This window comes from Somniosus microcephalus, chromosome 11 (assembly GCF_052327205.1).
Source record: "Somniosus microcephalus isolate GS21.2 chromosome 11, FLI_Smic_1.0, whole genome shotgun sequence".
In the NCBI taxonomy this organism is placed as follows: Eukaryota; Metazoa; Chordata; class Chondrichthyes; order Squaliformes; family Somniosidae; genus Somniosus; species Somniosus microcephalus.
Genome location: NC_140997.1, coordinates 179,943,244 through 179,970,702, shown reverse-complemented (window position 1 = coordinate 179,970,702; position 27,459 = coordinate 179,943,244). Strand labels below are relative to the sequence as shown.

The following is a 27,459-nucleotide window of genomic DNA, read 5'->3' as shown; positions in this document are numbered from 1 at the left end:
ATCGGGGGTGGGGGGGTGGGGGGGGTGGAAACTCTCCTGGCTGGAGTCATATCTAGCACAATGGAAGCTGGTTGTGGTGATTGAAGGTCAATCATCACAGCCCCAGGACATCGCTGCAGGAGTTCCTCAGGGCAGTGTCCTATGCCCAAACATCTTCAGCTGCTTCATCAATGACCTTCCCCCCCCCCCCCCCATCATAAAGTCAGACGAGATGTTCGCTGATGATTACACAGTGTTGAGTTCCATTCGCAACTCCTCAGATAATGAAGCAGTCCATGCTGCATGCAGCAAGACCTGGATGACATTCAGGCTTGGGCTGATAAGTGGCATGTAACATTTGTGCCACACAAGTGCCAGGCAATGATTATCTCCAACATCTACAAGATGCACTGCAGCAACTCGCCAAGACTTCTTCAGCAGCACCTCCCAAACCCATGACCTCTACCACCTAGAAGGACAAGGGCAGCAGGCGCATGGGAACGCCACCACCTCCAAGTTCCCTACTCCTGGAACTCCCTCCTTAACAGCACTTTGGGAGTACTTTCACCACAGGGACTGCAGCAGTTCAAGCAGGCAGCTCACCACCACCTTCTCGAGGGCAATTAGGGATGGACAATAAATGCTGGCCTTGCCAGCGACGGCCACATCCCAGGAATGAATAAAAAAATTGTCTGAGGTGGGTGCAAAGAAGTATTTTGCACAAAATCAGGATTTAAAAACCAGAGCCCATTAATGTGAGCTAAATTTAATTTAAAGAATAACTTTTCAGACTGATTTATAGAATAGAATGGCACCTAGTTTAATGAATCATATCTTAGTTGAAGCATTCAATTAGAAATTGGATTGAATCTTGATGTAGCAGGAAATGGATTTGGGTTCGGAAAAAGGGCAGGACCATTATATATTACAAAAAGCCAGTTTGTTTGAATGGCATATCCTCCTTGCTATTTTATTCTGTTCTTGCAGTTTGCCAGTTCTGTATATACCTGTAATGCACTTTTCTTGCAATTTTAAAGTGATGACATAATGTGTCAGTGACATAATGATGCATTTAATGCAATTTAAATTATCACTTTGTGTGTTCTTGCAAGCTTTATTGATTTTTTTTTTAATGAAGATTGTTCCTGTTTAATTTAATATAATGCACCATACCTGTTTCTTTACTACTTGCAAGTGACCAACACCTAGCTTAACACATATGTGAATATTAATCAATAACTTTTACTAGCCTGTTTATTTGTGTTGGCACATACTACATACACTGTATCAACAGAATAAAAAAAAGCCTTTTTCCACTTGAAGGGTAGAGTGATAGCAATAGAATATCATGAGATTCTGGCAGGCAACAAAAAGCAGGAGCCTGCATGGGCAGCCATCATTGACAGCTGCTGAGGCAACTCAACCTTGTCCCTTTTCTCCAAGTCTGTTTCATTAACATCTTGTCTGAGCATCTTGAAACATGCTTGCAGTGATAGAGGCTCCCATGGCACTAAAATCATAGTAATTAAATCAGATGGTGGATAAGAAATGGCAACAGTGCTGAACTATTGGGAACAACAGACAAAGGGATAGACCCTTATAGCCTGCGGTGTGGACGTGCTCAGCGAACCACGGAGAATAAAACCATCCATTGTAATAGCCAATAATTAGAACAATTTTTTAAAATTATTCAGCAATACTGTAATGATGAGAGTTTGTAATACATAAACTAGCTGGACAGATAATTATACTTTTTTCTCCTTCTCTCCACAAAAACACAGATGATCCGAGTAACCCCTGTGAGATGGTTGAACCTTCAAGAGTACCAGAGCAAAAAAATCATGGCGGATCATGGGGTCACAGTTCAGCGATTCTTTGTTGCTGACACCTCACAAGATGCCCTGGAGGCTGCTAAGAGACTGAGTAAGTTGAGTAGTAGTGGGTAGTATTGGCAGTAGTCTAAAAGAAGAACTGTTAGAAAATAAATAGTTGAATAGTACAAATAAATAGTTCTGTTTCACATTTCATAGCGTCAGTAACCTTGATCTACACAGAGAGAGCTAGTGAGATAATGGTCCAGATTTTGCTGTGAAAATAACGGAGAGGCTAACAATGCTCACCGTTAGTTATGCACAAATTGGACAGTAACTTCCAGTGAGTGGAGATGCGCAGTTAAGCGCGAAAATCCGGAAGTTGCTGTCTGAGATTTGCCGCTCCTCCGTAAGCTTCCCGAGAACGGCATCTCGCCATCTGGCCCTCTGTTTTTTGTACAACATGAAATTCCTGTACTGACGATGTAGATATGGACTAAACGAGCCACAAAAAGTTAGGGCTTGTCCATTCCAGTCTAAGTACCGCTTTAATGGCGTGAGAAGTCTTAATTACTGCCAAACAATCTCTCTGGCACTGAAAATTAACTTTTACAAGTGTGGAGGCTCATTCCTTCAGATTTAAATTATTGTTGGAGATTTTTTTTAAAATGGCCCAGAAATTCGGGTCGGGGGCTTCCCGCGGGTGCAAGCCCCCGACCTGCACTTGCCTTGCGCGCCGGCTGTTGAGCTGTGGGCCCCCGTGGAATTCCGATCCGGGGCCTGCTCCAGCTGCCAGCGCGCAGTGCTTGCGTATCCCAGGGGCGCAGTTAGTTCGATGCATCCCCTGGGATCACGTGGGCCATGGGCAGCCAATCGGAGCAGGGAATGCTCCATTCATAAGTCTGACAGGAAGTGCTGTCAAACTTAGAAATACTACAGGCCCCTTCTTCTTACAAAACATCACTAAATCTTCAAATAAATTTTTTTTAAATCACATTTTTAAAATAAACTATAAATTAAATGAAAACTATTTTAAACAATAATTTAAATTTTTGAAAAAAATAATTTTATTTTCTAACGGGGCTAAAAATAAACTTACCTTGCTTTAAAGTATTTAAAAATAATAAACCTGTGGAAAAAATGTTTTAATTTTAATTAATTCATCACTTACTTTGTAAAAAGCAGGCCTTATGCCTGCTTTTTACATTTCTAACTTCTGCAGACTTGCCCTCCCGGGAAAACCTGTATATAAAAAAAAACGAAGTTCAATGTGCACGCGCAGCCTCCCCCACGCACGTGTTCGACCTCTGAACCCCTGCTTTCAGGGGAACAGAAGTGCCGGTTTCCCGCGCATGCGCAGTGCATGCAGGAAACCGGCACTTCCATTGGGCCTACGGGTGAGTACCCCGTGCGTACTCGCCCGCGGAGACCCGAATTTCTGGGCCATTGTGATTAACTTTTTTTCTAACTTTTTCTTTGTCTCTTTTATCTCTGTCTCTTAATCCAATCTTTCTTTCCGTCTTTATTTTACTTTCTGTACCTGAATTGACATTGAATTCACTATTCGTTCATTCACTGGTCACAGCAAAATCTGGTCCAATATGCATTCTGTTGCTTGCTATTAAAGTCAGCAATAAAGTTAACCGTAAACCTCTGTTGCTAAATTTTTGCAACTTAATTTGCTTTAAAAGTATTGGTTTATCTAAAGAATGAAAAGTACTTGTCAATGAAAATGCATTATGTAAATGCAAATTGTACAGAATTATGAAGGGTATTGATAAGGTAAATCAGGAAAAGCTATTTATTCCGGTCAATGAGTTAGTAACTAGATGGCTTAACCTTCAGATTATTATCAAAAGAACGAAGGGAGAGTTTGAGAATTTGGACCCTTAACGGAATCTATGCCGGAGAGTGGATGGAATTACCCGGAGAAGTCTGAAAACCCCCCGCACAACCACACCCATTTGACGTGAAGGGTGAACATAAAATCCACCATGGTCCCATGCACTGGAATGTAAATGGCCAGTAGAAAGAATGGTAAATGGATTGGCTCACTCCTTGATGGCTAAATTGCAGATATGGGCTACGGTTTTCCTCTACAGTGGCTATGTCGCCATAAGTGGATAGAGGATTGGCTATCTAACAGAAGGCAGAGAGTTGGGATAAATGGTTCATTCTCAGACTGGCAATCAGTAACTAGTGGTGTTCCGCAGGGGTCAGTGCTGGGTCCCCAACTCTTTACAATCTATATTAACGATTTGGAGGAGGGGACCGAGTGTAACATATCAAAGTTTGCAGATGATACTAAGATGGGAGGGAAAGTAGTGAGTGAGGAGGACATAAAAAACCTGCAAGGGGACATAGACAGGCTAAGTAAGTGGGCAGAGATTTGGCAGATGGAATACAATACTGGAAAGTGTGAGGTTATGCACTTTGGCAGGAAAAATCGTAGAGCAAGTTATTATCTTAATGGCAAGAAACTGGAAAGTACTGAAGTACAAAGGGATCTGGGGGTCCTGGTGCACGAAACTCAAAAGGTTAGTATGCAGGTGCAGCAAGTGATTAAGAAGGCCAATGGATTGTTGGCTTTCATTGCTAGGGGGATAGAATATAAAAACAGGGAGGTATTGCTTCAGTTGTACAAGGTATTGGTGAGACCGCACCTGGAATACTGCATACAGTTTTGGTGTCCATACTTAAGAAAGGACATACTTGCTCTCGAGTCAGTACAAAGAAGGTTCACTCGGTTAATCCTGGGGATGAGGGGATGGACATATGAGGAGAGGTTGAGTAGATTGGGACTCTACTCATTGGAGTTCAGAAGAATGAGAGGCGATCTTATTGAAACATATAAGATTGTGAAGGGGTTGGATCGGGTGGATGTGGGGAGGATGTTCCCGATGATGGGTGAAACTAGAACTAGGGGGCATAGTCTTAGAATAAGGGGCTGCTCTTTCAAAACTGAGATGAGGAGGAACTACTTCACTCGGTGGTAGGTCCATGGAATATGCTGCCCCAAAAAGCTGTAGAAGCTACATCATTACATAAATTTAAAACAGAAATAGACAGTTTCCTAGAAGTAAAGGGAATTAAGGGTTACGGGGAGCGGGCAGGAATTTGGACATGAGTCTAGGTTCGGATCGGACATGGCCCTGTGGGTAGCGGAGCGGGCCCAGGGGCCGTGTAGCCTGATCCTGCTCCTATTTCGTGTGTCTAATTCTGTTAGATTCAGGAGATGGTTCGGTGATAGTGGATTGGCGGTTAGGATCAGATCAGCCATGATCTTATTGAATGGCGGAGCAGGCTCGAGGGGCCGATTGGCCTACTCCTGCTCCTATTTCTTATGTTCTTAAGTGTGGTGTGCAGGGTGGGAATTCTGCCAGCCTGACAGTTCTGCCAATGGTCTTGGCAATTTTCCTGCATTTATCCTAAATTAAATTATTTTGGTAGGCTCACGATGGGGTTTCCGCCTGCATCGTGGAGTTTGCCATGATGGGAGTGAAATTCCCTGCTGTTACAGGACTTGGAGCAGCTTTAAGCAGCCGTCTTCCTCCAGGCCAAGAAAAGGCATTTCACTGTGGCAACATCCCCCATGATGTGCCAGCAAATCGATTGCGTCACTTACACTTTCTGTGTGGATCTTTTAGTTTTTAAAAGGCCTCCACTGTCTCTAGCAACGCTGGTTGCCTGTTTTGCCCGGTTGTTGATATGAGGGTAATGATAGAATGTGTGATGTACGACATAACTCCTTAATGACTGCAATATTTAGTTCGGACTGCCTATTGTTGGACAGGCGTTTAGCAGAAGTGACACTGGAAGATCATCATGTGGGGTGAAAATGAGTGGACACCTAGCGGGACAGGTCTCTGCCTAATTTTTTGCCCTGCCCACTGTAATTACACTGGGAAGAATGGGCTTGATGGACCAAGTGATTTTTTTTGTTTCATTCTTTCTTATGTCAATTGTACCATAATCTGTTTAGCAAGTAGTTCGCACTAAAACATTTCTTGGTCAGTGTAAATACAGTTCCCTTTTCGCTCTTCTGATATGGGAACGGTAGCATAGTGGTAATGTCACTGGGCTAGTAATCCAGAGGCCTGAACTAATGATCCAGAGACGTTAGTTCAAATCCCACCACAGCAGCTGGGGAATTTAAATTCAGTTATCGGATTGTCGTAAAAACCCATCTGGTTCACTAATGTCCTTTAGGGAAGGAAATCTGCTATCCTTACCTGGTCTGGCCTATATGTGACTCCAGACCCACAGCAATGTGGTTGATTCTTAACTGCCCTCTGAAACGACCTAACAAGTCACTCAGTTGTAACTAATCGTGACGAAACATAATAAGAATGAAACGGGACGGACCACCCGGCATCGACCTCGGCACCGGCTACGGACACGGCAACGGCACACCCAGCCCAGTCAACCCTGCAAAGTCTTCCTCACCAACATCTGGGGACTTGTGCCAAAATTGGGAGAACTGTCCCACAGACTAGTCAAGCAACAGCCTGACATAATCATACTCACAGAATCATACCTTCCAGCCAACGTCCCAAACTCCTCCATCACCATTCCTGGGTATGTCTTGTCCCACTGGCAGGACAGACCCACCAGGGGCGGTGGCACAGTGGTGTACAGTCGGGAAGGAGTGGCTCTAGGAGTCCTCAACATTGACTCCGGACCCCATGAAGTCTCATGGCTTCAGGTCAAGCATGAGCAAGGAAACCTCCTGCTGATTACCACCTACCGCCCTCCCTCAGCTGATGTACTCCTCCATGTTGAACACCACTTGGAAGAAGCACTGAGACTAGCGGGAGCACAGAATGTAATCTGGGTGGGGGACTTCAATGTCCATCACCAAGAGTGGCTCGGTAGCACCACTACTGACCGAGCTAGCCGAGTCCTGAAGGACGTAACTGCCAGTCTGGGCCTGTGACAGGTGGTGAGAGAGCCAACACGAGGGAAAAACCTACTTGACCTTGTCCTCACCAATCTACCTGTTGCAGATGCATCTGTCCAGGACAGTATTGGTAGCAGTGATCACCGCACAGTCATTGTGGAGACGAAGTCCCGTCTTCACACTGAGAACACCCTCCATCGTGTTGTGTGGCACTACCACTGTGCTAATTGGGATAGGTTCAGAACAGATCTAGCAGCTCAAAACTGGGCATCCATGAGGCACTGTGGGCTATCAGCAGCAGCAGAATTGTATTCCACCACAATCTGTAACCTCATGACCCGGCATATCCCTCTCTACCATTACCACCAAACCAGGGGACCAACCCTGGTTCAATAAGGAGTGCAGAAGAGCATGCCAGGAGCAGCCCCAGGCGTACCTAAAAATGAGGTGCCAACCAGGGGAAGCTGCAACACAGGACTATATGCATGCTAAAAAGCGGAAGCAGCATGTTATAGACAGGGTTAAGCGATCCCACAATCAACGGATCAGATCAAAGCTCTGCAGTCCTGCCACATTCAGTTGTGAATGGTGGTGGACCATTAAACAACTAACGGGAGGAGGAGGCTCCATGAATATCCCCATCCTCAATGATGATGAAGCCCAGCACATGAGTGCAAAAGGCTGAAGTGTTTGCAACCACCTTCAGTCAGAAGTGCCGAGTGGATGATCCATATCGGCCTACTCCCGAGGTCCCCACCATCACAGAAGCCAGTCTTCAGCCAATTCGATTCACTCCACGTGATATCAAGAAACGGCTGAGCATACTGGATACAGCAAAGGCTATGGACCCCGACAACATCCCGGCTATCGTGCTGAAGACTTGTGCTCCAGAACTAGCCGCGCCTCTAGCCAAGCTGTTCCAATACAGCTACAACACTGGCATCTATCTGACAATGTGGAAAACTGCCCAGGTATGTCCTGTCCACAAAAAGCAGGACAAATCCAACCCGGCCAATTACCACCCCATCAGTCTACTCTCAATCATCAGCAAAGTGATGGAAGGTGTCATCGACAGTGCTATCAAGAGGCATTTACTCACCAATAACCTGCTCACTGATGCCCAGTTTGGGTTCCGCCAAGACCACTCAGCTCCCGACTTCATTACAGCCTTGGTCCAAACATGGACAAAGGAGCTGAATTCCAGCGGTGAGGTGAGAGTGACTGCCCTTGACATCAAGGCAGCATTTGACTGAGTGTGGCATCAAGGAGCCCTAGTAAAACTGAAGTCAATGGGAATCGCAGGGAAAAACGCTCCACTGGCTGGAGTCATATCATAATAATAATAATCAACTTTATTGTCATTGTTAGTGCACAAGTGCAGTACAACGAAATGTAGGCTTGCGGCTCCCGAGAGTGTACATTTTGATTAAGACATTTAACATTCAACATTCATTTGGCTTGTAATACATAAACATAAACATAATAAAGTGCATTGGCAGATGTGCAGGCTTTAGAGTTTATTTGTAGAGTTCAGTAGGATGACAGCCCTGGGAAAGAAGCTGTTCCTAAATCTGGTCGTTCGGGTGCGAATGCATCTGTAGCGTCTCCCAGATGGCAGGGGAGCGAACAAACTGTGGCTGGGGTGGGTAGGGTCTTTGATGATGGTCAGTGACCTCCGTAAACAGCATTTCTGGTAGATGTTCTCTATCGTCGGTAGCCGGGTAACACAAAGAAAGATGGTTGTGGTGATTGAAGGTCAATCATCACAGCCCCAGGACATCACTACAGGAGTTCCTCAAGCAGTGTCCTAGGCCCAACCATCTTCAGCTGCTTCATTAATGACTTTCCCTCCAACATAAGGTCAGAAATGGGGATGTTTGCTGAGGATTGCAGAGTCTTTAGCGCCATTCACAACTCCTCAGTCCATGCATGCAACAAGACCTGGACGATGTTCAGGCTTGGGCTGATAAGTGGCAGGTAACATTCGCTCCACAGAAGTGCCAGGCAATGACTATTTCCAACAAGCGAGAGTCTTACCACCACCCCATGGCATTCAACGGCATTACCCTCGCCGAATCCCCCACCATCAACATCCTGGGGGTCACCATTGACCAGAAACCTAACTGGACCAGCCACATAAATACTGTGGCAACAAGAGCAGGCTAGAGGCTAGGTATTCTGCGGCGAGTGTCTCACCTCCCGACTCCCCAAAGCCTTTGCACCATCTACAAGGCACCCCGTTTGATTGGCACCCCATCCACCACCTTAAACATTCACTCCCTCCACTAGCGGCATACTGTGGCTGCAGTGTGTACCATCTACAAGATGCACTGCAGCAACTCGCCAAAGCTTCGGCAGCACCTCCCAAACCCGCGACCTCTTCCACCTAGAAGGACAAGGGCATCAGGCTCATGGGAACACCACCACCTCCAAGTTCCCCTCCAAGTCACACACCATACAGCACTGTGGGAGTACCTTCACCACACGGACTGCAGCGGTTCAAGAAGGCGGCTCACCACCACCTTCTCAAGGGCAACTAGGGATGGGCAATAATTGCTGGCCTTGCCAGCGACGCTCAGATCCCATATGCGAATTTAAAAAAAAATATACACTGGGGATATGACTTTTATGGATGGATAGATTCAGATTTACTTGTATTTTGTGAAATACTGAGCAATAAAGATGAATCCTCAGTGTTAGGCTGCAAACATGCATCACTTCTTGTGTGTATTTATATGCGTTGGATGACTGTAAGCGCATATTGTTGTAATAATCTAAAGTCTAAACAAAGATTGACTGATCCTTTAGTACTGCTAATGGACAGTATGGGATGCACTTTGAGCAGCTGGTTTTGAATCTTCAGTGCTTTTGGAGATGTAGATTGTCTCTAGTGCTGTCACACTGGAAATGTTTGATGTGCACTGAACCTTCAGCATATTTTAAAATTTTAAATATCCTTCTTTGCTTTTTAAAGGTTCTGATTTATGTAGTTTTCATTTGTGTTGAGCAATGTGGGAGATAGATGGGAAAATTTATTCTGTGCTGTTTTTTATTTGCCCTGATCAGTTGCTATCCTGGCTTTAGAAAGGATGCTGCTTGTTGCATTCGATTGTTTGTAGATGAAAGCTATGGGAGGACTGAAACATATAATATGTATTTCCTTAAACAGCATGACTTTAAAGTAGATATGTTATTAGAAGTTAGGCTGTCTCCCAACACTTTTGTCTGTGTTCGTGCAGAAAAGGTGGCTTTTGAAAGCAGTCCGAGTCTCCTGTGATCTAAAACCCTGCACCCTTATACGTTGTGTCCAGGATAGCATGCCTTGGATTAACAATTACCTTTTATTTGTGATATCAGCCACTGAAGATCATTTGGGATACCCACCATGTGTTTCTAACTCTTGAAAGGCATGAAATACCACAGTAGCAGACTAAAGTACAGGCTAAAACTAATAAATTTATTAACAGGTTGAATAAATACATAGAAGCAACAAGGTACCAATGGTATCAGTCCTCAATGAATTAACGTTTCCTTTTTAGAATGCATTTCTTGCAGTTTGCTAAGCGTTGTTGAGATTTTACTCCAGATATTCCAAGGTTTGGTATCTCGCACCACTCCCGTAGGCAAGCCCACGCTCCTTACTAACTAGATTGTGCTATTACCTGCTTTGTATCTAGTGCATCTGTTGTGAGCCCAGGACTGAACAGAAAACTCTGATCAGTGTGTTTTGGTTTACTGTTATGTCATGTGACTTCACGTGATCATCTTCAACTTTAGAAGGTGATATTAAACTGTGATTTAAAACAGCCAAATAGATCTATTGAACAGTACAGGAAACTCTTTATTATCCGGCACCGACAGGACCGGCGTGGTGCCGGTTCATCAAAAAGTCCGGATTACAGAGAAGTATAGTTAAAAGGTACGAGAGCTCCGCACACAGCAACAAATCCAGGCTTCTCTGTTGCTTAGCAACCTGTGCAGGAACTCCGGCCACAGACCAAGCGTCCCTGTTACTTAGCAACAAGTGCACGAACCCCAGTTACACAGCCACAGATCCAGGAACTGCCACTAATATGAAGTAAAACTTACCTGAACCTACTCCTGAATTTTGCCGGTTAACAGAGGTTTCCGGTTATAGGTGCCGGTTAAAAGCAAGTTTCCTGTAAATGGATACTGTAGACTTACAGGACTTGTAGAATTTACTGTCTGTTATCATTCCCTAACTCTATTGCCAAAGATAGAAACAGTTGCATCTGCTATACTAAATTTCAGTGTGAACTGGACCTGGCACAAAGTCCCTGAATAAATCTTGTGTGAAGGTTCGCTGCTGACATTCCAGAGTTTTCATGGCCTACCTCGATCTCTCTGATGGGCTACTCAATTGGAACAAGACAGGCTGAGATATGCTCTCAACATGTGACTGGGACAAAGGAAATTTAAGTAATGCATTTTTAAACTCAAATAGAACCACCAATCAAGCATATATTTAAACAAAATTCACTTGATGCATGTATTTGAATTGAATGGCTTGGCCGTTACAGACATAACATCTGTTCTGGGGCAATTGAGTATTAAAGCAAGAATGACCATTTTCTGTGAGGCCTAAGGTTTCCTTGTGGGGCCTGGACAAGCATTTCTGCTCCTCCTGGCCCACAAGGAAAAATAAATTAACTTACCTTTCTGGGCTTCTTCTGGTCCCAGCTCCTCGCTGTCAGGTTGGTCTGGCGGGGAAGACACAATGGTTTCCCTGTGCAGTCCAACAGATAAAATTGCAGTCAAACCCTGATGTCTTCAGAAACTAATCTGCATATTTAAATAAACACCCGGCTGCCTTCCGGTGACCGTCATCTTTTGCCTGCTCAAAATAGCAGGTTACGATCACAACTCGTGGGAAGGCAGCAGGATCGGTGCGGGTATGTCGTATTGGCATTTTAGGTTTCCATTCTTTTCATGCCTTCAGAATGTCCCAAAATGCTTCACAGTCAATGGAGCAAGGTAACTGTTACGTAGGCAAATATGCCGGCCAGTTTGCTTATACTAAGATCCCACAAGCAGAAAATTAAATAAATGACCAGTTAATTTGTTTTGTTGGCTGAAAGATAAATGTTGGCCAGGAATAGTACCATGGGATCTTGTACATCCACCTGAGCAGACAGACAGGACCTCGGTTTAACATCCTACCTGAAAGGCAGCACTTCTGACCAGTGCAGCACTCCCTCAGTAGTGCGCTGAAGTGTCAGTCAAGAGTAAGTACTCAAGTCTTGCAGTGGGACTTCAACTCACTGTCCTTGGACTCAGGGCTGAGACTGCTTGAGGATGGAAGTGAATATACCATTGAGGGGTATAGAGTGTTCAGAAAAGACGAGAGTGGACAGAAAAGGAACTCTATATGTTAGGGATGCCTGGGAAGTAAACCGAGTTGACCCCATGGAAGGGGTAAGCCGCAGAATGAATTATTCTGGGTAGTTAGCTCTAATGCAAAAAAATCCAAGTTAACACAAGGAGTATGTTATGGACCAGGTCAGCATAACAAAGTACTACAGACAAATTGTTCTACAAAGAGATAGTGAAGGGTATGTGAGAACAGAAATGTTATTTTAATGGGAGATTTCAATCAACCAAATATAAACTAGGAAAACCCAAATGTTGATAAATGTAATGCATGACTGTTTTATGACCAAATGTATCAAAGAAGCAACAAGTGGCAATGATCATCTAGACCTGCTACTTGTAAATGAGCTATGTAATGTACAGGAAATGAAAATTGTAGCAGCACTGGGGGACACTGAGCACAGAATGATAACATTTAACATGATCTGAGAGTTAGAAATATCTAAGACCTGGAGCCAGGTATATAACTTTAATAGGGCTAATTTCAGTGAAATGAGGGAGCAACTAAAGCCAACAGGTTGACAGAGATTGCTCAACAACACTTCAATAGAAAGCAAGTGGAACAACCTTAAAGGTATAATGGTGAAAATGTAGGATGAATACATACCAAAAGCCAATGAGCTCAGATTAAACAAGCGAGACTCGAGATGGATTAACAAATTGAAACTGGTATGAAGAGCAAAAATAGCCTTTACAAATCCTGCAGTGGGAAAGAGGAAGGAGTTCACTGGGATGAGTATAAGAAAATACAGAAACAAGTTAAAGAGGTGATCAGAGGGGCAAGGAGAGATATAGAGGGGAAAAAAGCATAACAGCGAGGTCAAACAGTAAAAGATTCTTTCAGTGTTATAACAGTAAGAGGGCAGTTAGAGTAGAGTTTAAAATCATAAAAAGATGAAAACAGAACCAAAATTGAGGACGTGAAGGAGGTAGTTAATATTCTAATTGATTATTTCCTCCAAGTATTCACCTGGGAAGACATGAGTAACATACCATTCCCAAACACACACACACAGAATAAAATCAACATATTTGATATGTGAGATGGAAGTTCTAGACACACTAAAAAGGCTCAAAATGAAAAAATCAACAGAGATAGATTGTATTTATCCTAGAGTGCTGAATGAAACTAGGGAAGAGATTTGTGAGGCATTGACTATCATTGAGGGTCACTGGACACTAGGGAGGTACCAGTAGAATGGAAACGAGTTGATGTTGTGCCCATATTCAAAGAGGGGGGAAAATTAACACATGCATCTATAAACCCATTAGTCTCATTTCTATTCTGTCTAAAATAATGGAATCATTAGGTGTAAACTTGAGTATCTGTGCAATAATCTAGTAAACAGTAGCTAACATGGATTCAGAAGGGAAAGATCATGCCTCTTCAACCTCCTTCACTTCTTTGAGTAGCTAATAGCCCACGTGGATTGTGGAAAGCCCTATGACATAGTGTAGCTAGACTTCCAAAGGGCATTTGACAAAATCCCACATGGAAGACTATGAGTCAGACTTTCAGCCTGAAATTTCTTTACACAGTAGGTAGTTGGAGCATGCCATTCTTTACCACTTGGAGTTGTTGAGGCAGACACCATTGAATCTTTCAAAGGAAAGTTAGGTAAATATTTGAAGCTGAGGAAGATCCAGCACTGAGGGGAGAGCAGAGCAGTGGTTGTGGATTGCTCTGTCCAAGAGCCGGCATCGACACTATAGGACAGATGGCCTCCCCCTGTTCTGTAAACACCTAGGCCTAGAAATTGGGTATAGCCCCGCTTGAGGCGTTAGAACTGGCGGAGCGCTAAGTTTATAGCCAGACGAAAGTTATCGCTGCCTGGCGAGATATTGGGTTGCATCGCCCCCAAAGGGGATTGAGGCGCTAATTCAGCCGTTGCACGGTGCTCTTAAGGCGCAAAAGTTCAGGCGCTACTCAATATCGACGCGCACGGGTGCAACGCAGGTGATCTCAACTACGGGAAACCATGAGACCTCTAGGCGCCGGCCGGCTCTTAAAGGGGTGGGTCAGTCAGCCTGAGCTTCAACACCCAACGCCCTGTAGGCCTCAGAATCGGCGCTCGCCCTTATCTGGCGTTACAAACTTGTTCAGCATGGAGAAGGTTAGACAGAGAGCAGAGCGCTTCAGCACTAAGGCTCTGGACCACTTGGTGGTTGCAGTTGAACGCCGTCGAGAGGTCCTGTATCCGGATAATGGCAAGAGGCCGAATCAGAAGGCTTACCGACGATCTTGGAGGGAGGTTGCTGTGAGGGTCAACTCCAGCAGCATGGCGACCAGGACCCCTGTTCAGTGCAGGAAGAAATTCAACGACCTCACACGGATCGTTAGGGTGAGTGATGGTTTAGCAAACTTCTGATTCCCTCCATCTGCAGCTGACTTTGGGCACCCTGCTGCAATGATGCGCCAATGGCCATCTGTCAGCATGCACCCATGGCCCTTTCTGGGCACACACATGGACAGATGTCTCAAGGCCTCATGTAAGGGCTCTTGCACCATGGGGGGCATGCGATGATCTCTCAAGGCCTCATGTAAGGGCTCTTGCACCATGGGGGGCATGCGATGATCTCTCAAGGCATCATGTAAGGGCTCTTGCACCATGGGGGGCGTGCGATGATCTCTCAAGGCATCATGTTACAGAACTTCCCCTTCTTTCCCCTGCAGTCCAAGCTGGCGATGATCCGAAAGGAGCAGCGTCAAACAGGTGGCGGACCTCCACAAGTGGTCACTCTCACAGATCTGGAGGAGAGAGTGCACCAGATACTTGGAGGATGTCTGTCTGGTCCTGTGACCACTGCATCTGCCGACCCCATTACCGACAGTGAGGGTAAGACTCTCACCTTTTTCACCTGTTGCCTTCCACTTGGTCCCCCCGCCAGCATGCATTCTCAGTATGCAGCCATGTCAGAGCCTTGCCGCAATCTGGCATGCCTTTCAGCAAAGCTGTCCTTTTGCTAAAGCCACTCTTCCACCTCCCACTTTCAGATAAAGCAGCACCAACTCGGGCTCAACGCACTGAAGTTGCCAGTGCCAGTGCCACCGGAGGCGAGGACCAGGAGGAATCCGGACCAGCCGTTGCGGAATCCGGGGAGCTGACACATCTACAGACTGGGGATAGTAGTCCCCTGGAGGGGAGGGGGGGGGGGGCTCTGAGGATGAACCAGTTGCCGGACCAAGCGGCATGCAGCAACGCACGGGGGATAGGCAAGTTCGGCCACCGTCTCCCCGGAGGGCAAGGCAGGTCGTGATGACTGCTGCACAGAGTGCAGATGAGGTGCGTCGCCTGGCTGAGATGAGCAAACAGGCCCGGGTCAGACACACGGAGCTGATGGCTGCAGTCGAGAAGATGCCTGAGTCAATAGATTCATTGGCTAAGAGTATGTTGGACTTCGGGGCATGGCTTTGAGTCGGCTATGGAAAGGACTGTTCAGGGCTTCGGACAATCCCTGGAAAGGTCTGTGCAGGGCTTGTCCGAGGCAGTGGAGCGGTCGGCACCTGCCTTGTCCGAAGCAATGGGAAGAACTGTCCAGGCCTTCTCCGAAGCACTGGCACCTGGCACACAGGTCCTCACTGTTGCCACGCAGTCACTTGCTGGGCTCCTCCACAGCCAGATTGACGCAACGCGATCTCTCACTGTAGCCACCCTCTCTGCATCAGTTAGGATCACCCCGGGCCCTTCCAGTCCCATACAAGGCCAGGAATCAGTGGAGCATGCGATTGTGGCGGATGAGCCGAGCTGCTCCCCTCAGATAGCCAGTGTGTCGTCCGACCATGGTGCAGGTGTCCTCTCTCGGCAGGAGACCATTGCACATGCCAGCGCTGGGACGCCTGCATTGCAGCTGCCACCACCTGCAGGGCACACTGCTTCCAGCCATGGTCACATCAAGCATCCTGCGTCCGCACCCTCCAAGCCCAGAGGTAGGCCAGGCTGTCCCTCAGGGGCTTCTGCACTTCCAGACAGTCAGCAGGCGTTCCCCCAGCCTTGAGGCCGCCACTGGGGTCCAATTACGTAGGAGCAGCAGGGAGGGAAGGGGCCGGGCGCGAAAGAGAAGTCGTTCTCCCTCAAGGGGCCAGTTGTAGAGGGAGGTGCTGAGACGTTTGTTTGTCCAAATTCAAGGACACCCTCACCTGTTGTTATATTTGCAGAAGGTTTGTTGAGTTTTGCGGCTTGGCCGAACAGTTCACAGTTATTTTGAAAGTTATGGTTTCTGTTGACATTACGTTGTTTAGCTGTAATGAAAGACTTTTGTGCCAATAAACAGAAGTTTCAATGTGGCATGGTGCATATGACTGCTTTCAGTGATGCTGGCATTTAGAGGCCCTCAAACATCCAAAGTGCGCATGAGTTAAGACTCTCATCATTCCGCCACAGGGGTCTCGACACGAGTCCAGATGAGCCTCTGACGTATGGCCCTTCCACTTTCAGCAGCCCTTCCATCTTCCTCCTCCTCCTCCTCTTCCGCCTGCTCTTCCTCCTCCTCCTCCTCCTCCGCCTGCTCTTCCTCCGCCGCCTCCTCCGCCTGCTCTTCCTCCTCCTCCTCCGCCTGCTCTTCCTCCTCCTCCTCCTCCTCCGCCTGCTCCTCCTCTTCCTCCGCCTCCTCCTCCTCCGCCTGCTCTTCCTCCTCCTCCGCCTGCTCCTCCTCCTCCTCCTCCGCCTGCTCTTCCTCCTCCTCCTCCTCATACTCCTCCTCCTCCTCCGCCTGCTCTGCTGGTCGTTGAGGGACAGCTGGAATTGGCTGGGTGCGTCGATTCGCCAAGTTGTGGCGCATGCAGCAGACGACGACGATGTATCCCACTTGCTGCGGTGAGTACTGCAGGGATCCCCCCGAATCTTCCCGACATTGGAAACGCTTTTTGACAACACCAATAGTGTGCTGTTTACTGTGCCTGGTCGCCTGATGGCCGCTGCTGATCAGCTCTTCTGCTGGGGTGTCGGCCACACGGAGTGTTGTCATCAGCCATGGCCAGAGAGGATAGCCCTTGTCCCCAGTAAGCCAGCCTCGTCTTCGAGGCAGTCCCTCAAAAAGGTAACAAACTGAGGTCAACCGCAGGATAAAGGCATCGTGGCTGCACCCTGGGAAATGCGCGGTGACTGCCATGATGATTTGGCGGTGGTCACAGACCAGCTGCATGTTGAGGGAGTGCAACCCCTTGCAGTTGCGGAAGTCCTAAGGATGGCATGGCGCCCTCAAAGCCACGTGTGTGCTGTCACTCGCCCCCTGCACCATGGGGAAGTCCGCAATAGAAGCGACACCCTGCGCGCCCTCCGCCTGCTTGTGCAGGGTCCGAGGGAAGGTAATGAATTGACGCCTTCGCCTATAAAGGGCATCTGTAACTTGCCGGATGCAACAGTGGACTGCAACCTGAGCGACAGTCGCAATGTCCCCAATGGCTGACTGAAAGGATCCGTTGGCATAAAAATGGAGGCCATCAGTCAGTTTAGCCATCACGGACAGAAAGGTTCTCCAGCGTTCACGCGGCTGCAGATCCTGACCAAGCAGGTGGCACAGATCAGTAACAATGTCCCTCCAGAATCGGAGCCTTCCCAAACACTGCTCCTCCGACATGTCAAGGCTTGTCACCTGCTGCCTAAAGACCCTCGCAGCATCCCGTCGGATTGGCTGACCTCCATTGCCCCTCCTCCTTCTGGCCAAGCCCGGCCCTCCCGCCATCTCTCTACCCCTTCACAGTGTTGGGCGATGAGGCCGTCGCCCTCCAAACAAGCTCTCATTCCGATGCCAGTTGGTCAAAAGGCTTTTAGGTGTAGTGCTGCAAGTGCTTCGGACAGGTTTGAAGGTCCCAAGTACTGTAAAGCTAAATTACCAGAACTCCGCTCCACATCAGCTCGCCAACTCTCTCTAGCAACGATCGCAATGAGCAGGCCAAGTGGCAGAAGATTCTGCACTAAAGCTGTCCCCTTTAAATAGCGCCCCCCCTACTCCGAGAAGGGCCTGTTAGCCCTCCCTTGAACTGTCACTAATAGCGCTGGGTGCTAAGGCTCCGGGTGCCACCCAATATGCGCTCAGGCGCTCCTAAAAGGCGTTGCACACTGAAATGACGTCATGATCTGGTTGCGCTCACGGGCGCGCGCAAACACTTAGCGCAGGCGCAAAATGTATAGTCAATATCTGAGTTGTCGCTATCTTCATAGCGAACGCCCCAACATAGGGTATCGCCCCAATTCTAGGTCTCTTTAGGCGCTCAGAGCCGGCGCTACCCACCGAATTTCTAGGCCACATAGTTCCTCCATGGTAATTGAGCCTGCATTGACTGCACTAAGTGCCACTCTGTTCTAAAAGTTTACAGCTAAATATGAAAATGATCCCTCCAGTGTTTTCCTTATCTTAAAACATTGCCCCCAAGTTCACTTTCTGTAATTAAGTACAAAGAACTTTTCCTTACTACTTCCCAATTTATTTTATGACTTTAATAACTTGGATTGTGTCGCACTTATCTTGCCTCTGTGGGAACATAATTAGCTGCTCTTCAGTGCTCACAATTTAAGACCAACATCCTTGTGAGCCATCTTTGAATCCTTTCCAATGCCTCTGCCTTTCAATAGGCTACAATATTATGCACCTGAGATAATCCTTCAGCTGGAGCCTGCAGTGACTCAAAATTGCTGTAAACTGCAAAATAAAAAGAAACAATCTCAAATGCTGGATATCTGAAACTAAAGGTAGAAAATGATGGACACAGATATTCAGCACATCATCATCTATAAAGAGAAAAGACAAGTTATTGCTGTGTGTAACCCTTTATCAGAATGCTGTCATTGCTGTTTCCATGTTTTACATTTGGCTTACTCATGGCTCTTTCCACAAATTTAAGTCAACTTTGAGTAATGAAGCAGTATTTGAATTTTTTGGTTTAATATGGCATTGTGATTACTCTTTTCCAATACAAAACACAGAAATTACTCCAAAACTGAAAGGGTACTGACAGCTGCTGGGAATGCAGATTTGTTCGGAACATTGATTGTAAGCTAAGCTTGTCTGGCTCTTGGCATAGAAAATTGGAACCATTCTTTTGATATATTCAGTTTTATCAGGCTTTAAAGGGAATATTAACACTGCAGATTATTGTCTTTTTAAAAATTAGCTATTCTTTCCAATTAACCTGTCATTCTTTATGCAGTCTGGGGAATCTATGGCTGGGGTTTTGCTCACCTTGGCGGGTGACGTCGGTGGCAGGTCCCGACCCCACTGCTGGCTCCACCCCGCTCTGTGAAATGACTTTCAGTTGATGGGGCTTGTTAAGCCCGCCCAGCGCATTTCCCGGCCTATTAGAGGAAGCAGGTCTGGTGACATCATTTCATGACGCGTCATCAGTCGGTTTCCTTAAAGGGACCATGGTCAACTTTATTTTGATATTTGTGCTGTCAGTGTTCTACAGCATTGAGGTGCTGCAAACACTGACAATCACTGCACAGAGGTGCCGGGCTGCACCCAGGTTCTCCCATGACTCCCACCATATGCTTATGGAGGGAGTCACAGCACACAGGGAGGTCCTCTTCCCTTTCCATGGGCGGAAGAGACCTCCCCAGGACACCAACACAGCCTGGTTACACATTGCACAGGAGGTCACAAGCAGGGATGTCGTCGGGAGGACCTGGGTGCAGTGCCGCAAACCTTTCAATGATCTCATTCGATCACGAAACGTTAGTACAAAGCCACATTCAACCTCATCCTGCTGTGCCTCTCATCAGATCCCCATCACTCTGCCTTTCCTACCCTGCTCTTGCACATCCTTACTCACACCAACTTACCTTGCACGTATCCCATCCCTCTCTCTCTATCTACATTATCACATCCCCATCCCACTAGCCACCCCTCATACTCAGCCTCATCCTAGTGCAATCATACCAACTAAACACACAAGGGTAGCCACTTGGGTGTTTTATCCAATGTTCATGTAAAGTTTCTGTTAATGTGGTGCCAAACATTGAAACCTTCATTTTCAATACTGCGATCTTGAACAGATTTATGTGCACCTTTGGAAGTGGCTTAGTGAGTTGCAGTGAATGGTGAGACATAACAGTATCCCCCGCAATGGTGGTGAGTGTGAAAGGAATGGCTTGGACATTGTAGGGATGCTTTATGGTGTTGGTGTGAGGTGGTTCCTTACTGGCGCATCATCTGGCAGCCCGGGTGTACAGCGTAAAGTGAAGTAAATCTGGTCATGGTGAGATCATCCCTGGTCTCCCGGGCAGCAATGTGCTCAGGTGCTGATGCCCTCTGTCCTGTTCAGCATCAGGTGATTGTGAAGAAGGTTGGTGGTGTTGTTGGTGCTGCTGGTGTGCCTGGTGCAGCTGGTGTTGGGGCTGATTGTGGTCAGATTCTGAGGACCAAGGTGAGACAGTATAAAGGGCATGCATGTTGATGGAATAGATGGCAGGTGAAGTACAGATGACAGAAGCATTCTGTCAATGGTGAGAGAGTTCTTCCAATGAGGTAAGAGTGGAAAGTGGAAAGCCTGCAGAATTTGTGCTGGAAATGGACTGAGAAACAGCTTGTGGCTGAGGAAAGTGAAGATCTGTCAGATGGGAGCTTTTACTGTACATTTGAATCTGTCAAGGAATCAGCTGGAGCAATGGCCACTGAACTCCCGCCTTAGGTTGACAGCCGTGGTCCCCATGGCCATGAAGTTAAAGTGAAAAGGTATGTTAAAAAAGCCTGTTAGTGATCTGTGAACAAGGCAATAATGAAATTAATCGGGTCTGCTCAGCGCTGACGGATCTGACATTGGGAAAGGCGCGTGGTGGCGGGTTGACAGCGGGGTCCCGACCCGCTGGGGGGAAAAAACACTTTCCCATCCGACCCGCCACCGATTGCACCCGCTGACCCCCCTCCCCCACAAAATTCTAGCCTACATGTTGGTGAATAGCTTTGAAAGGACTATGAAATTTCTGAATATTTTTTCCTGGAAATCAAGAATTGTGAAATTCAAAGATGAATGTTCTTGACCAAATTTACATTTCTGTAATCAGTGAAGATATTGTATTGGCAAAACTACAGCTAATTAACACATTGTCATTCCCCCTCTCAAAAGTATTAAGGTGATTGGTGTGGGAAATTTACAAATTCCACAGATGCAGTAGGGGTATGTTATTGAGCTTGTGGGTTAAGGCAACAATAACGTTCTATAGCACTTCTCACATGCAGGAAGGTGTCTCAATGCACCTTACATTAAGGAGGCAAAAGCAATTGATGCGGAGAAGGAGGAAAAAGGGGTAATGGAGAGGATTAAGGTGGGAGAGCAGAAAACAGTCATAGAGAAGTGTTTTGATGAGGGTGAGTGGTAGCAACAAAGGTCAAATAAAGGTGGCAAACCTCCCTCCCTCGGCAGGATCCAGAGGGCTAGGAGTATTACAAGTGTTTTAAGAGTGTTTAAAAAAACAAGCCTGAAGGCTTTGTGTCTTAATGCGAGGAGCATTCGTAATAAGGTGGATGAATTAGCTGTGCAAATAGATGTAAACAGATATGATATAATTGGGATTACGGAGACATGGCTCCAGGGTGACCAAGGCTGGGAATTCAACATCCAGGGGTATTCAATATTCAGGAAAGACAGGCGAAAAGGAGGTGGGGTAGCATTGCTACTTAATCTCTTTAACACAATAGTAAGGAAGGCTATCAGCTCTGATGACGTGGAATCTGCATGGGTAGAGCTGAGAAATACCAAGGGGCAGAAAATGTTAGTGGCAGTTGTATACAGACCCCCAAACAGTAATGCTGAGGTTGGGGATGGCATTAAATGGGAAATTAGAGACGCATGCAATAAGGGCACAGCAGTTATCATGGGTGACTTTAATCTACATATAGATTGGGCTAACCAAATTAGTAACAATACTGTGGAGGAGGAATTCCTGGAGTGTTTATGGGATGGTTTCCTGGACCAATATGTCGAGGAACCAACTAGAGATCAGGTCATCTTAGGCTGGGTATTATGTAATGAGAGAGGATTAATTAGCAATCTTGTGCGAGGCCCCTTGGGGCAGAGTGATCATAATATGATAGAATTCTTCATTAAGATGGAGAGTGAAGTATTTGACTCGGAGACTAGGGTCCTGAATTTAAATAAAGGAAACTACGATGGTATGAGGTGCAAGTTGGCTAGGATGGATTGGGGAACATTACTTAAAGGGTTGACGGTGGAAAGGCAATGGCAAACATATAAAGATCGCATGAATGAACTACAGAATTTGGTCATCCCAGTTTGGCATAAAAATAAAACAAAGAAGGTGACTCAACCGTGGCTAACAAGGAAAATTAGGGATAGCATAAGATCCAAGGAGAGGACATATAAATTGGCCAGAAAAAGCAGCAAACCTGAGGATTGGGAGCAGTTTAGGATTCAGCAAAGGAGGACAAAGGGATTAATTAAGAGGGGAAAAATAGAGTATGAGAGTAAGCTTGCAGGGAACATAAAAACTGACTGTAAAAGCTTCTATAGATATGTGAAGAGAAAAAGATTGGCGAAGTCAAGCATAGGTCCCTTGCAGTCAGAATCAGGAGAATTTATAATGGGGAACAAAGAAATGGCAGACCAATTAAATACATACTTTGGCTCTGTCTTCACAAAGGAGGACACAAACAACCTCCCAGAGATGTCGGGGAACATAGGGTCTAATAAGAGGGAGAAACTGAATGAAATCAGTATTTGTAGGGAAATGGTGTTAGGGAAATTGATGGGATTGAAGCCCGATAAATCCCCAGGGCCTGATAATCTACATCCTATGGTACTTAAGGAAGTGGCCCTAGAAATAGGAGATGCATTGCTGGTCATCTTCCAAAATTCTATAGACTCTGGCACAGTTCCCATGGATTGGAGGTAGCTAATGTTACCCCTCTATTCAAAAAAGGTGGTAGAGAGAAAACGGGGAATTATAGACCTGTAAGCCTGACATCGGTAGTGGGGAAAATGCTAGAGTCCATTATAAAAGATGTAATAGCAGCGCACTTGGAAAACAGTGACCGGATTGGACAAAGTCAACATGGATTTACAAAAGGTAAATCATGCTTGACTAATCTACTGGAATTTTTTGAGGATGTAACTGGTAGAATAGATAAGGGAGAACCAGTGGATGTGGTGTATTTGGACTTTCAGAAGGCTTTCGATAAGGTCCCGCATAAGAGATTAGCGTGTAAAGTTAAAGCACATGGGATTGGGGGTAAGGTACTGACTTGGATAGAGAACTGGTTGGCAGACAGGAAGCAAAGACTTGGAATAAACTGGTCTTTTTCCGAGTGGCAGGCAGTGACTAGTGGGGTACCGCAGGGATCGGTGCTAGGACCCCAGCTAATCACAATATATATAAATGATCTAGATGAGGGAACTAGATGTAATATCTCCAAGTTTGCAGATGACACAGAGCTGGGTGGGCGTGTGTGCTGTGAGGAGGATGCCGAGAAACTCCAGTATGATTTGGACAGGTTGGGTGATTGGGCAGATGCATGGCAGATGCAGTATAATGTGGATAAATGCGAGGTTATCCACTTTGGTGGCAAAAACAGGAAGGCAGATTATTATCTGAACGGCAATAGATTGGGAGAAGGGGAAGTGCAACGAGACCTGGGTGTCCTTGTGCACCAGTCGCTGAAGGTAAGCATGCAGGTGCAGCAGGCGGTTAAGAAGGCAAATGGTATGTTGGCCTTCATAGCAAGAGGATTCGAGTACAGGAGCAAGGGTGTCTTGCTGCAGTTGTACAGGGCCTTGGTGAGACCACACCTTGAGTATTGTGTGCAGTATTGGTCGCCTTATCTGAGGAAGGATGTTCTTGCCATGGAGGGAGTGCAGCGAAGATTCACCAGACTGATACCTGGGATGGCAAGAATGACGTATAAAGAGAGATTGGGTCGATTGGGCTTATATTCGCTGGAGCTTAGAAGAATGAGAGGGGATCTCATTGAAACTTATAAAATTCTAACAGGACTAGACAGACTTGATGCAGGAAGGATGTTCCCGATGGCGGGGGAGTCCAGAACCAGGGGTCACAGTCTAAAGATAAGTGGTAAGCCATTTAGGACAGAGATGAGGAGGAATTTCTTCACCCAGAGAGTGGTGAACCTGTGGAATTCTCTACCACAGAAGGCAGTAGAGGCCAATTCATTAAATATTTTCAAGAAGGAGTTAGATATATTTCTTGAGGCTAAAGGGATCAAGTGATATGGGGAGAAAGCAGGGACAGGGTACTGAATTTGGATGATCAGCCATGATCTCATTAAATGGCGGAGCAGGCTCGAGGGGCCGAATGGCCTACTCCTGCTCCTATCTTCTATGTTTCTATGTTTATAGGAGCTGAACAAGTGATCGCTATTGTGGGAGCAGGGTACAAGGATTAGGTCAGTCTTCGAGGAGTAAGTGAATCTGTGCAGGGACACAAATCCATGGAGGGATTTGAAAGTGAGGACTAGAATTTTGGTGCCAACTCACTGAGGTGCAGGGAGGCAGTGGAGCTTAAGAGAAGACAGGGTGATGGGAATCCAGATGAGGATGTAGGTTCTGGCATTCTAAATAAGTTGTGGAGGATGAAGGCTAATTAGAATGTTAAAGCAGTTGACCCTCAGGTTGACAAGGGCACAGACTAGGCTTCCAGTGATGTTGGGTAGGGGCAGAGATGGGCAATGTAGAGAAGGTGGAAGAATGTGGTCTTGGCAATGAAATTGATCTGGGGTAGGTAGCTTAGTTTGAATTGAACAGTTTGCCAATATGCAGCACCTTCTAAATCAGGTTAAGGAGGGTGATGGAATCCAGAGTCATGATAGCACTGGCAGGAGCTGACTTGGATGGCTTCAATTTTGCCAACATCAAGCTGGAAGAATTTTTAACGCATCCAGCTTTTCATATTGGGCATGTAGTTGGGAGTATGGCAACAGCCATTGGATCAATGGTAGAGGCAGAAACATGAAGCTTGATGTGGTCACACATATCATAGAATCATAGAATGGTTACAGCACAGAAGGAGGCTGTACTGGCCGCGCTAGACGTGCTCCTATCTAGTTATCCAGCAAGTTAAACACTTATTCAAAATAATTCTTCGTGAAGCCGTTTGCTGTTTGAAGCCTTTACTTGAACAAATTTGTGAAACTGTAAACAAAGATAAAGTATGTTTTGTACATAAACTGAGTACTATACATTCGATATTACATAAGATATAACATATTTACAACAGTAGAATAGATTACTTGTATAACTAACTAACATTTGGACTCACTTCTGTAACTATCAAATATTAACCTTTTATAAACATATTATTGTCAAAATACTACTCTGACAACGTTGCTATTATGCTAAAAAAACAAAGTTACTCACAGATATTGCGCTTGGCCTAACATATGAAATCAGATTACATTGGATTGTGAATCCCTTATGGAATCCTCCATTACTGCCAGGTTCTTCCTGGAATTCTACTTCCTGGGTTACACAGGAAGAAAGGTACGAAGGTCAAGTGACCTCTCAGGAAGAAAGGAACAAAGGTCAAATGACCTCACACTGGAAGAAAGGAACAAAGGTCAAATGACCTCACACTGGAAGAAAGGAACAAAGGTCAAATGACCTCTGTTTCATACAAACACACTGCTAACACATAACCACCACCAGAGGGTGCTATCTGCACACATAAAATAGTCCATCGGTCCAGAACAGAGGCCATTCGGCCCGTTGAGCCCGTGCCGGCTTGCTGCAAGAGCACTTCAGCTAGTCCGACTCCCCTGCCCTTTCCCCATAGCCCTGCAAACTTTTTTCCTTCAGGTACTTATCCAACTCCCTTTTGAAAGCCACGATTGAATCTGCCTCCACCACCCTTTCAGGCAGTGCATTCCAGATCCTAATCACTCGCTGCATAAAAAAGTTTTTTCTTACGTCGCCTTTGGTTCTTTTGCCAATTACCTTAAATCTGTGTCCTCTGGTTCTCGACCCTTCTGCAAATGAGAACAGTTTCTCTCGATCTACTCTGTCTGGACCCCTCATGATTTTGAACACCTCTATCAAATCTCCTCTCAACCTTCTCTGCTCTAAGGAGAACAACCCCAGCTTCTCCAGTTTATCCACGTAACTGAAGTCCCTCATCCCTGGAACCATTCTTGTAAATCTTTTCTGCACCCTCTCTAAGGCCTTCACATCCTTCCTAAAGCCCAGAATTGGACACAATGCTCCAGTTGTGGCCAAACCAGTGTTTTATAAAGGTTCATAATAACTTCCTTGCTTTTCTACTCTATGCCTCTATTTATGAAGCCCAGGATCCCGTATGCTTTTTTAACCACTTTCTCAACCTGCCCTGACAGCTTCAATGATTGTGCACATATACCCCCAGGTCTCTCTGTTCATGCACCCTGTTCTGCCTTATAATTGCAGGAGTTTTGTTTTGTTGCCGCCAGTAGGTGGCAGTAAATGGAAATGGCCAGTAGGGTCACTCAACAGGAAGTAGTATAGTGATAGCAAACAAAGAGGTCACATCAGCATGGAGCGTGCTGCAAGTTAATCCGCTGTAATCTTACATTGTTACACCTTCGAAAGCATTGCCTGTGAGTTGAATGGTGTCATTACATATTCATGTTTAGATGTTAGTTATATCTCATGTATGTAACAAGGTGCATTTCTTTCTTTTTTCTTTCTCAGTTTTACTCCAACCCAAGGCAACTGATTTGTATTGTTTCATTGACCTCATGCAAGTGTGGCATTATTAAACACTGGAGCTTGGACGCTACATCCTGACTCCCATGTCGTTATTGAAAGAAGTTTGGCTGGCTGTCTAACTGCGTACAGACACATACACGTAGGGAGGACAGTACGCACCCCCTTTAGAATTGTACCCTTTAGTTTATAATGCCTCTCCTCGTTCTTCCTACCAAAATGTATCACTTCGCACTTTTCTGCGTTAAATTTCATCTGCTACATGTCCGCCCATTCCACCAACCTGTCTATGTCCTCTTGAAGTCTATCACTATCCTCCTCACTATTCACTATACTACCAAGTGTTGTGTCATTTGCAAATTTTGAAATTGTGCCCTGTACACCCAAGTCTAAGTCATTAAACTATATCAAGAAAAGCAGTGGCCCTAGTACCAACCCCTGGGGAACACCACCGTATACCTTCCTCCAGTCCAATAAACAACTGTTCACTACTCTCTCTTTCCTGTCACTTAGCCTATTTCGTATCCATGCTGCCACTGTCCCTTTTATTCCATGTGCTTCAACTTTGCTGGTGAGCCTATTATGTGGCACTTTATCAAACGCCTTTTGGAAGTCCATGTACACCACATCAACTGCATTGCCCTTATCAACCCACTCCGTTACCTCATCAAAAAACTCAATCAAGTTGGTTAAACACGATTTGCCTTTAACAAATCCGCGCTACCTTTCCTTAA

General features: G+C 46.0%; 1 long non-coding RNA gene across 1 annotated transcript; it reads left to right on the top strand.

The window, feature by feature from the left end:
- The first annotated feature begins 51 nt into the window (after positions 1–51).
- Positions 52–26,798, top strand: LOC147111031 (uncharacterized). The gene is made up of 2 exons (XR_015080030.1): positions 52–1,902; positions 26,711–26,798. It is a non-coding gene; the product is annotated as an uncharacterized LOC147111031 (long non-coding RNA).
- Positions 26,799–27,459: the final 661 nt, after the last annotated feature.